The sequence below is a fragment of the Notolepis coatsorum genome (assembly GCF_963971535.1).
Source record: "Notolepis coatsorum genome assembly, contig: SCAFFOLD_304, whole genome shotgun sequence".
Lineage (NCBI taxonomy): Eukaryota > Metazoa > Chordata > Actinopteri > Aulopiformes > Paralepididae > Notolepis > Notolepis coatsorum.
Window position 1 is genome coordinate 161,287 of NW_028173137.1, and position 11,975 is coordinate 173,261.

The 11,975-nt window shown below is 47.6% G+C and overlaps 1 long non-coding RNA gene across 1 annotated transcript; it reads right to left on the reverse strand.

Moving 5' to 3' along the window:
- Window positions 1-257: 257 nt before the first annotated feature.
- LOC311247869 lies at window positions 258-11,300 on the reverse strand. The gene is made up of 3 exons (XR_014620892.1): window positions 11,215-11,300; window positions 10,300-10,376; window positions 258-4,694 (listed from the first exon to the last, which is right to left on the reverse strand). It is a non-coding gene; the product is annotated as an uncharacterized lncRNA (long non-coding RNA).
- Between the last annotated feature and the right edge of the window lie 675 nt (window positions 11,301-11,975).

Sequence of the window (11,975 nt, forward strand, 5' to 3'; positions counted from 1 at the left end):
CGTAACGATGAGGTCGTGGTCCGTAACGATGAGGTCGTGGTCCGTAACGATGAGGTCGTGGTCCGTAACGATGAGGTCGTGGTCCGTAACGATGAGGTCGTGGTCCGTAACGATGAGGGTCGCGGTCCGTAACGATGAGGGTCGCGGTCCGTAACGATGAGGTCGCGGTCCGTAACGATGAGGTCGTGGTCCGTAACGATGAGGGTCGCGGTCCGTAACGATGAGGGTCGCGGTCCGTAACGATGAGGGTCGCGGTCCGTAACGATGAGGGTCGCGGTCCATAACGTAACGATGAGGTCACGGTCCGTAACGATGAGGTTGCGGTCCGTAACGATGAGGTTGCGGTCCGTAACGATGAGGTTGCGGTCCGTAACGATGAGGTTGCGGTCCGTAACGATGAGGTCGTGGTCCGTAACGATGAGGTCGTGGTCCGTAACGATGAGGTCATGGTCCGTAACAATGAGGTCGTGGTCCGTAACGATGAGGGTCGCGGTCCATAACGTAACAATGAGGTCACGGTCCGTAACGATGAGGTCGCGGTCCGTAACGATGAGGACCGTTTCCACTCGAACGCTTTACAAACCTATTCCAGAACTTGGTTTGACTCGACACGCTTCTCACACTAAACCACCGAACATCTTCCCGATACGACCCGTCGCCGTACATTCTTACTTCCCGTCGCTTTGACAACTACTGTATGACCGCGAGTCGTATAACAGGATGTACTCGGACATGATCTTCCACAAAACAACGCAGACGCGCGCGTTCACTGTACAAATAGACAATTCACAGGTAAGGCCCGACACCATGCAAAAAAAAACCCAACCGTGTATATATAGTGTGTGGTCTGGTATCGACATCCTCTCTGTACGCGCCGTTGGTCCAAAGAAAACAATCAAGCTAAAAGATACATTAACCGCAGATGGAATCGTCCGCGTATTAGTTATTCTTCAACGTTGGCGATCAGAGCTCGTTTGGTGAGAAGACGCCGCGAAGCACTCGGTGACGCGTCGCGACGGTTCTTCAACGCAGCGCCCCACTGTCCTACGAGCGGCCCGCGGAGTAAGGCTCTACAGAAAGACCACTAATATAAACTCACATTTCAGCCACTCGCTGGAGCGTCTCCTCGTGTTCCTTCCACCTACATTCTTGTCCCAAGGCCCCGCCGTCTGCCTCAAAGGATTTCCCCCCGGAATAACACGGCGTACATTTACAAAATTTAAACTAACATTCGTGTAACGGCGTGTCTTAAAAAGCAAGCTATTTAGGGTATAGGTTCTAGAATAATAATCTGGAGGAAAGGGACATGTATACAACTCGAAGGACGAGACTGGGGCATCCGGAGACGGTGTAAAAAAAAAAGAAAAGAGGAAAAAAAAATGCCGTTCTTTGGGTTTGAAATGAAATGATAGAAAGTCTTTAAAAGAATAGGGGGAAAAAAGCAAATACAATCAGTCGATGTAAAAATAACACTATTCAGTCTTTAGGCCACAGCAGGGCTGGAGTAAAGCAAGCCGCTAATTGGCAAATAATAGAAAAAACACAAATACATCTCAGTCGACAACGGCACTAAAACATCTATTCCCTTTTTGTGTCAGATCGGGGGCAGCGGCGGCGACGCAGAGGCCAGCCTCAGGTTTACATCCAGCGTGTCGACGTAAGTCTGTGTGACGGCCTTCACCTCTCCGCTCGTACGTTATGTCCCCTTTGAGTGGAGCAGTCAAGAGGTTCACCCTGGCTGGACCATTCATTTGTAGTAGATTTCACCGAAGGCTGAGGGCTCTGACTGGGTAAGACGGTAAGACTGTCTGTGACTGGAGGGATTCTCAAGTCCACTAAGAATTGCGTTGCAGAGTCGATCCGTAACATTCAATGACAAAGAAGATAAATAAATCCCTGGAATGTTTTGAATGTATTTACCACGTTGTTGTCTTCAAAATTAAAACAAAAGGAGCTCTTTAAATTAAACGACTATTCATGAGCCACATATTTGGAATATTACTATGATGATGTTTCCGGGATACAATTCCTTCAGTATGGGGGGGGGGGGGGTAACATTCGTCCACAAAGACCCTAGTGGCCCTAATGCACTGAGAGGAGACAGTCCTAACAAAGACCCTAGTGGCCTAATGCACTGAGAGGAGACAGCCCTAACAAAGACCCTAGTGGCCTAATGCACTGAGAGGAGACAGCCCTAACAAAGACCCTAGTGGCCTAATGCACTGAGAGGAGACAGTCCTAACAAAGACCCTAGTGGCCTAATGCACTGAGAGGAGACAGTCCTAACAAAGACCCTAGTGGCCTAATGCACTGAGAGGAGACAGCCCTAACAAAGACCCTAGTGGCCTAATGCACTGAGAGGAGACAGCCCTAACAAAGACCCTAGTGGCCTAATGCACTGAGAGGAGACAGTCCTAACAAAGACCCTAGTGGCCTAATGCACTGAGAGGAGACAGTCCTAACAAAGACCCTAGTGGCCTAATGCACTGAGAGGAGACAGCCCTAACAAAGACCCTAGTGGCCTAATGCACTGAGAGGAGACAGTCCTAACAAAGACCCTAGTGGCCCTAATGCACTGAGAGGAGACAGCCCTAACAAAGACCCTAGTGGCCTAATGCACTGAGAGGAGACAGCCCTAGCAGGATAGCATGTCATTAACCCCTTGGTAGTGTGGTAGTGAAAGGGTTAACATGAGAAAGGGTGACAAAGGGTTCATACATGACTGAAATACTATGTTTTACCATCTATTGGGGAATAATTTATATATACAGTATGCACACACACACAGATGAATGGTCCAGTACCAGGGCACTATATTCACTGCTACCCAAATGTTAGAAGGAACAGCGAGAGCATCTTATTCACACAGCCTTCACAACATCACTCTGAAATATTATCAAAAATACATCTTTAACCCAAGTGACTGTCTGGTCCGGGTGGCTGGTCCTACTTCCTGCTAGAGGAACCTACGTTATAGCTACACACACTCAATGGTCCCTTATACAAAGATGGGGAGGGGGGTATAAAATAAGAATTGAGAGGTGAGAGGTGAGAGATGAGAGATGAGAGATAAGAGATGAGAGGTGAGAGATAAGAGATACGAGATAAGAGGTCAGAGATGAGAGATGAGATGTTAGAGATAAGAGATAAGAGATGAGAGATGAGATGTTAGAGATAAGAGATAAGAGATGAGAGATGAGATGTTAGAGATGAGGTGAGAGGTGAGAGATGAGAGATAAGAGGTCAGAGCTGAGAGGTGAGATGCAGAATGAAATCCAGGACAGTTGTGTGGAAAAGTGAAAAAGACAAAAGTTCTGTTTCATTTCGGTACACCATTCAACTGACTCACCACATGTTTAAGGGGAACTGCGCGCCATTTTCAGAATTCATACATGTTATTCAGCAGCACAAACATATTAGTGAACATGAACAATTCTCTGCCAAATCCAAAAACGATATCATCAAGTATAAAGTCTGAAGCTGCTCCATAGACGATTCATTGGGACACTTTTACTTTTGAGAACTGAGAACACACTACTATAGAAGAAATTGGGATCTAAAGCGGGGGTTTATAGTTGATGACAGCACACGTTTGGTTTCTCTGGTGTCTGGTTTATAGTTGATGACAGCACACGTTTGGTTTCTCTGGTGTCTGGTTTATAGTTGATGACAGCACACGTTTGGTTTCTCTGGTGTCTGGTTTATAGTTGATGACAGCACACGTTTGGTTTCTCTGGTGTCTGGTTTATAGTTGATGACAGCACACGTTTGGTTTCTCTGGTGTCTGGTTTATAGTTGATGACAGCACACGTTTGGTTTCTCTGGTGTCTGGTTTATAGTTGATGACAGCACACGTTTGGTTTCTCTGGCCTCTGGCTTTGGGACAGAGTGGCTCATGGTCACAAATATTGATTGACCCGTCTTCTTCGGCCATGAAAATAACTTTTAATTTGAGTGGTGTTCACCTTTAAATATCTGGACTATAGGCCTGGGCTTACCCCAAGTAAAAAAAATAGATTTTAAGTATATTTTCTGAAAGTATATTTTGTATACTTTAGTTTTTCTTTTTTAAGATTACACTTACAGAATATTAATGACTATCATACTAAAGATATCCTTTGAATGAGTACATGAAAGCAGAATTCATACGAAGTACCAAAAATACATTGCAAGTATACTCTCGGAAAAGGACACAGGAAATATACTTATACTAAAAATATACTTTCAGTACGAAAAGAATATAGTAACTTTTGACTTGGGTATAGTGAGGAAAACCGCTCGCCCGCTCTCGTCGCTTCCCCCGTGCAGCAAAATACACGTACATCATACAGAACACAATACCATTTGAACACCCAATGAAAACAATACTGACTGAAGTTTCAATATCTCAACTGACAACTCCATGAGAATGAGTGTGAGTGTGTGCGTGTGTCTGTGTGTCTGTGTGTCTGTGTGTCTGTGTGTCTGTGTGTGTGTGTGTGTGTGTGTGTGTGTGTGTGTGTGTGTGTGTTTGAGTGTGTGTGTGGCTCCTATCGGCCCAAGGACTGAAGAGAGATGTGCAGTGACACAGGGGGAAGGGGGCAGGGTCAAATGGGGGCGGGTCACTGCAGTGCACACATGGAGCTGCGGGGGGCGCTGGCCGTCCTCGCCACCGGCTCCTGGCTGTAGTTCACGATGTCTGCCTTCACCACGCGCTGGAGACACAGGGACACACGGGACAAACGCACAGAGTCACACAGCCGCCATTAAGGGTCAGAAACAAACAGCGACTAAAATACTTTAGTCCGCTATAGGGACATTAGCATTAGATGTCCGCTATAGGGACATTAGCATTAGATGTTGGCTCCATAATAGACCTGTTCGCTGTCCACGTCAGACTCAGTGTGCGAGCGCATCAAGGGGGCAAAGGAACGTAATCCTGGTCAGAACAACGGGGCAGACTACAATATATTTGCATTTGTTAGCCATGCTAGCGATCTAAGCAATCAATCCATACCAACGCTAGATGTGTAAAAGGTGAAAGACTCACACTCACAGCCATGCTGATTTGGCTAAATTGATTGATTGATTGAAAATTGTATTAACAGATTGCAGAATGGGTACAATACAGTACAGCTCAATACACACAATTGTTAAGGGGATGCTGCAGACCAGAGAAAGACTTCCGTCTTGTTTACATCAGGGTCCCCCATTTTCATGACATCCAGACGTTTTCATTTGAAACAACTTTTAGTCAGGGGAGTGTCATGGTTTCTCCATAGAGCCCCGTTGTACTTTTTTAGCGCAGCAGCTCGCGCAGGTAGGGAGCAACTTAGTCACGTTGGTGTTGCTGATCACATACTGGAACACGGTATATCTGTAACTCTGTATACAGCGAACAGGTCTATACTCGGCTAAAAGAGGTATGTCTGTATACAGCGAACAGGTCTATACTCGGCTAAAAGAGGTAACTCTGTATACAGCGAACAGGTCTATACTAGGCTAAACGAGGCTGAATAATCTATTCTCCACCAACCAAAGAAGAATACACCAAGAGCCACATGTACAATGTCAGAAATGAAGGTAAAGCTACGTGATTTTCTAAAAAGAAAAAAACTACTAAAACCAGCTACAGCAGCTACTTCCAAGGACAGTGTTTCAAAACACCAGACTGGATGGATCTATCTGGGGGTGTATCTCTATGACATACTTGGTGCTATTGGACACAACATATTTTGCTTTTCTGAGGGGGTTCTTGTGTAATCGGGCCCTCGTCCTGCGGGTAGTCCACCAGCTCGGCCTTGACGATCCTCTGAACACGAGGCCCACGGAGAGACGGAGAAGAGACGGGCGGGAGGGAGGCGGACGGAGAGGAGAGGAGAGGTGGGACGACGAGTGAGGAAATTAAGTACAAAGGAGGTGTAGAGACAGGATGAGAACATGAAGGAGAGGATGAGAACACAGGTAGGAGAGGATGAGAACACAGGTAGGAGAGGATGAGAACACAGGTAGGAGAGGATGAGAACATGAAGGAGAGGATGAGAACACAGGTAGGAGAGGATGAGAACACAGGTAGGAGAGGATGAGAACACAGGTAGGAGAGGATGAGAACACAGGTAGGAGAGGATGAGAACACAGGTAGGAGAGGATGAGAACACAGGTAGGAGAGGAGAGGATGAGAACACAGGTAGGAGAGGATGATAACATGGAGGAGAGGATGAGAACACAGGTAGGAGAGGAGAGGATGAGAACACAGGTAGGAGAGGATGAGAACACAGGTAGGAGAGGAGAGGATGAGAACACAGGTAGGACAGGATGAGAACACAGGTAGGAGAGGATGAGAACACAGGTAGGACAGGATGAGAACACAGGTATGAGAGGATGAGAACACAGGTAGGAGAGGATGAGAACACAGGTAGGAGAGGATGAGAACACAGGTAGGAGAGGATGAGAACACATGTAGGAGAGGATGAGAACACAGGTAGTAGAGGATGAGAACATAGGTAGGAGAGGATGAGAACACAGGTAGGAGGACAGGATGAGAACACAGGTAGGAGAGGAGAGGATGAGAACACAGGTAGGAGAGGATGAGAACACAGGTAGGAGAGGATGAGAACACAGGTAGGAGAGGATGAGAACACAGGTAGGAGGACAGGATGAGAACACAGGTAGGAGAGGACAGGATGAGAACACAGGTAGGAGAGGAGAGGATGAGAACACAGGTAGGAGGACAGGATGAAAACACAGGTAGGAGAGGACAGGATGAGAAAAAGGTCATGAGTGTGAGAAATTAAAAGGGAAAATGAACTGAAAAGGTTAAATAAACATGAATAGCTCTCCAATGACCACGTCTCTCATTATTTATCAAACCTATTTGAATTAGAAGTAAAAAATGATCTTAATTTAGCTGGTTTCATGATGTAACTCTGAGAACATCTACTCAACTAACAATGCTTTTCTTTTTGTTGGTGCAGTGCCCCTTTAAAGGGCTCTTGGTGTTGCAGGAGCAGCGGTCTGAGTAACGGCCTGCCTGGCGGAGAGCCTGGCGGAGAGCCCTGGTGAGTGATCAGCGGCCCCGCTATCTGATCTCCCAGACAGGGAGCATGATGGAGAGAGGCTCCCAGGCAGATAGCATCTCGTCAGGGGTCGTGACCCCCGTGTTCAGCTCTCTCAAAACCTGACAACTGATAATGAGACTCGCGCCGCGACCGCCCCCCCCCCCCCCCCCCCCCCCAGCGGGACCCGGGAGACACGTCCCGCTCCCCTCGTCTACCCCGACGTCCCACTCCGTCCCGGGAACGCCGCTTCCCTGCGAGACGTTCCTTCACGTCACCGAATCAATTCAATTAAATCCAATTCAATTCGGTTTTATTTGTCATTTTATAATAAGCGGGGCACATTATACAACGAAATTGTCTGTGTTCAATCAGAGACAGTACAGGGCAATCAAATAAAAAGACGCACATAAATCATCAGCATCACTGTCATCATCATCATCATAAGACACTTAAATACCTAGAGAAAATATAATGTATGAAAGTATATAAATATAGGAAGGGTTCCCCCCCACCGATAAGAGAAACCCAATGGAAAAACATGCACAACAACAGATCGCTAACGCTGTGGTGTCCGTGACGAAGACGGGCAAGAGCACTTGGATGGTGCCCGGGCGTGGCCCCACGCCACAGCCCTCGTCTGCCTTGGGGGGGAAGGACGACGGGATGGGTTAATTAAGCGCAGAGGAGTATCGCATCGGCGATCCTACAAAAAACAATGCATGCGTGTGTGTTCAGGTGTGTGTGCTAAAAGTAACCGCTGTGTGCCACTAACATGAGAGTCGTCTGCATGCCAATTAAAGACCTCTGCGCCAGGTCCCTGCATTACATCCCTATTGGCAAACTTTATATTTAAAAAAATTAATAAAAACATTTTTTTTTTTTTTTTATAATTTTATTTTGTTCATTATAAAACTGTGGCGACCCGCCACAGTCTAGGTAATTAATTGGAAACAACTGGTGGTCCAGTTGTGCTGCTCTGATTAAAGGTCATGTTAAAGTGGTATGTGGTCCAGTTGTGCTGCTCTGATTAAAGGTTATGTTAAAGTGGTATGTGGTCCAGTTGTGCTGCTCTGATTAAAGGTTATGTTAAAGTGCTATGTGGTCCAGTTGTGCTGCTCTGATTAAAGGTTATGTTAAAGTGGTATGTGGTCCAGTTGTGCTGCTCTGATTAAAGGTTATGTTAAAGTGGTATGTGGTCCAGTTGTGCTGCTCTGATTAAAGGTTATGTTAAAGTGGTATGTGGTCCAGTTCGGCTGCTCTGATTAAAGGTTATGTTAAAGTGGTATGTGGTCCAGTTGTGCTGCTCTGATTAAAGGTCATGTTAAAGTGGTATGTGGTCCAGTTGTGCTGCTCTGATTAAAGGTTATGTTAAAGTGGTATGTGGTCCAGTTATGCTGCTCTGATTAAAGGTCATGTTAAAGTGGTATGTGGTCCAGTTATGCTGCTCTGATTAAATGTCATGTTAAAGTGGTATGTGGTCCAGTTATGCTGCTCTGATTAAAGGTGATGTTAAAGTGGTATGTGGTCCAGTTTATGCTGCTCTGATTAAAGTTATGTTAAAGTGGTATGTGGTCCAGTTATGCTGCCCTGATTAAAGGTTATGTTAAAGTGGTATGTGGTCCAGTTATGCTGCTCTGGTTAAAGGTCATGTTAAAGTGGTATGTGGTCCAGTTATGCTGCTCTGATTAAAGGTTATGTTAAAGTGGTATGTGGTCCAGTTATGCTGCTCTGGTTAAAGGTCATGTTTAAGTGGTATGTGGTCCAGTTATGCTGCCCTGATTAAAGGTTATGTTAAAGTGGTATGTGGTCCAGTTATGCTGCTCTGATTAAAGGTTATGTTAAAGTGGTATGTGGTCCAGTTATGCTGCTCTGGTTAAAGGTCATGTTAAAGTGGTATGTGGTCCAGTTATGCTGCTCTGATTACGTCCTCTTGAAGTCGGCAGGCTTCACATGTGAAAGTGCATCGTCTTCATAAATGTTTGCCCTGTTTTGAGTAAAAAGTACATTTCCTTTGAAGTACAAGTGTACTGTACCTCAAAATTGTACTTAAGTACAGTACTTGAGTAATAATTACTTTCCACCACTGGAAAATGAACCATCTCTTTCCTCCCCCCCCCCCCCCCCCCCCCCGAGGTGTAGATGTAGTCTAAAGGTTTCCATTGCAAACTCAGAATCATGGCGCTCATTTCATGGAAATAATAATAATAATATAAATGCCTGCATTTATTTATGTGTATATATATATATATTACATTTTTTTGTACTCCAATTACTCAGATTGTTAGTGTGCAGTGATTGGCAGATGGATGTAGCCTCTCACCCCTGCTTGTTTGGCCTGGATTAAAGCACTTGGCTTTATTGAGACAGCTATCAAGGGAGGTGATGGAGGACGGAGGAGGAGGAGGAGACCTCCGCTGCCCCCCCCCCCCCCCCCCCGGTCCTCGTCCACAGCAACAGGGGGGGGGGGGGGGGGGGGGGCTGGAGAATGTAGCCGATGTTTCCCTGAAATCCCTTCCCCTCTCCCTTTCCTCCACGGGGTCGTGACCTCTCCGTAGCCCCTGGTGAACCAGGCGATGCCCAGCCAGCGCGGCTCCAAGACGTCATATCAGGGGCAGGATTAATGCTTTCTGTGGGGGGGGGGGGGGGGGGGGTGACCACCCTGGATTCACCCCGACTGCCACCGCAAGGCGACCGGGCGGGTTTTTTTAAGGCGAGCGGAGAGAGAGACCCCGTTGGGAACCACATCGCCGGGTGCGAGATAAACGCAATAAATCAGAAGGTGGATCCCGACCTCCTCGCCTTCCAGCCGCCTGACCTCTGACCTCTCTCCCTGTCACGCACTAACGCGCTCAACGCGGGCAGATTCTACAGATGGCCGGCGTCAGCGGCAGGTACGGCGTCACGGCAGACATAACAAGGCTCTGTTTACCACAACAAGGGGTCCTTTACAGTGTGCCGCGACCCTCCGGCGACCCCTGGCCGCCACACTCCCTTTGACCTCCCGTAGGGTCTTAAGGCCGGCGCGGGCGGGGGGGCGTAGATGTAGCCGTTTCGCCAAATCCTGTTCACTTTCCCGCCAGAGGCCGCAAGGCGGTTTCCCGGGAGTTTAGTGTTGTAATATACAGTCAAATATCTTCATACCATCAGAAATAAAGAAAATATTGTGATATCATATTTTCTACGGTATCGCCCCAGCCCTACTTGAGGGGCTGCGGTCTGACATCCGAGAGAGGAGAGAGAGTGCGATACTTCTATGGCTCACCTGGGACTGCTCTATCTCCGCTTTGTTGAGCTTCACGCCCAGATCTCAGCAGCCAATCTCTGGAAACAAAGGAACACCTGAGGCCAAGGAGAAGGGAGAGGAGAGGGGAGGAAAGGAGAGGAGAGGAATGGAGAGGAGAGGAGAGGGGAGGAGAGGAAAGGAGAGGAGAGGAGAGGAGAGGGGAGGAGAGGAGAGGAGGGGGAGGGACAGGAAAGAGAGGAGTGGGGAGGAAAGGAGAGGAGAGGGGAGGAAAGGAGAGGAGAGGGGGGAGGAAAGGAGAGGAGAGGGGAGGAGAGGAAGGGGGAGGAAAGGGGAGGAGAGGAGGGGGAGGAAAGGAGAGGAGAGGGGGAGGAAAAGGAGAGGAGAGGGAGTGAAGAGAAGAGGTGAGGAAAGGAGAGGAGAGGGGAGGAAAGGAGAGGAGAGGAGAGGGAGAGAAGAGAAGAGGTGAGGGAAAGGAGAGGAGAGGGGAGGAGAGGAGGGGGGAGGAAAAGGGGAGGAGAGGAGGGGGGAGGAAAGGAGAGGAGAGGGGAGAGAAGGAGAGGGGAGATAAGAGGTGAGGAAAGGAGAGGAGGGGTGAGGAAGGGAGAGGAGAGGGAGGGGGCGATGAAACGACGGTAAAGATAGAAAAATCATATTCTCGTCATATCTCTACTCTCTAGCAGTTTCCTTTTGTGAACGCAGAGTCTGTACGTTAGGTTTGGCACCTGCTCACACAAACAATACAGAAACAGAATATCAACACAATTATATATATATATGTGTGTGTATTAAAATGTAATATATATTTTAATTCCATTTTTACAAACATTTTTACATTAGATTCAAAATGTTACAAATATGAAGACCCAGTAGGAGTACATGTTTGAGAGGGGAACCTCGGGAAGACTCCTCAGGAGTTCAGGGGATTGTACTCACAGAGTCTCCCGTCTTGGCCGAGACGAACTGACTGATCAGGCCGTTCTCTTGGCAGAACCGCTGGTGTTTGTCGGCCTTCACCGTCCCTCATGTGCTGGACAAAAAGAGAGACGCATCGTGTTAGCAGGAGATACGTGTTCAGAGACGCATCGTGTTAGCAGGAGATACGCGTTCAGAGAGGCATCGTGTTAGCAGGAGATACACGTTCAGAGACGCATCGTGTTAGCAGGAGATACACGTTCAGAGACGCATCGTGTTAGCAGGAGATACACGTTCAGAGACGCATCGTGTTAGCAGGAGATACGTGTTCAGAGACGCATCGTGTTAGCAGGAGATACGTGTTCAGAGAGGCATCGTGTTAGCAGGAGATACACGTTCAGAGAGGCATCGTGTTAGCAGGAGATACACGTTCAGAGAGGCATCGTGTTAGCAGGAGATACGTGTTCAGAGAGGCATCGTGTTAGCAGGAGATACGCGTTCAGAGAGGCATCGTGTTAGCAGGAGATACACGTTCAGAGAGGCATCGTGTTAGCAGGAGATACGTGTTCAGAGACGCATCGTGTTAGCAGGAGATACGCGTTCAGAGAGGCATCGTGTTAGCAGGAGATACACGTTCAGAGAGGCATCGTGTTAGCAGGAGATACACGTTCAGAGAGGCATCGTGTTAGCAGGAGATACACGTTCAGAGAGGCATCGTGTTAGCAGGAGATACGTGTTCAGAGACGCATCGTGTTAGCAGGAGATACGCGTTCAGAGAGGCA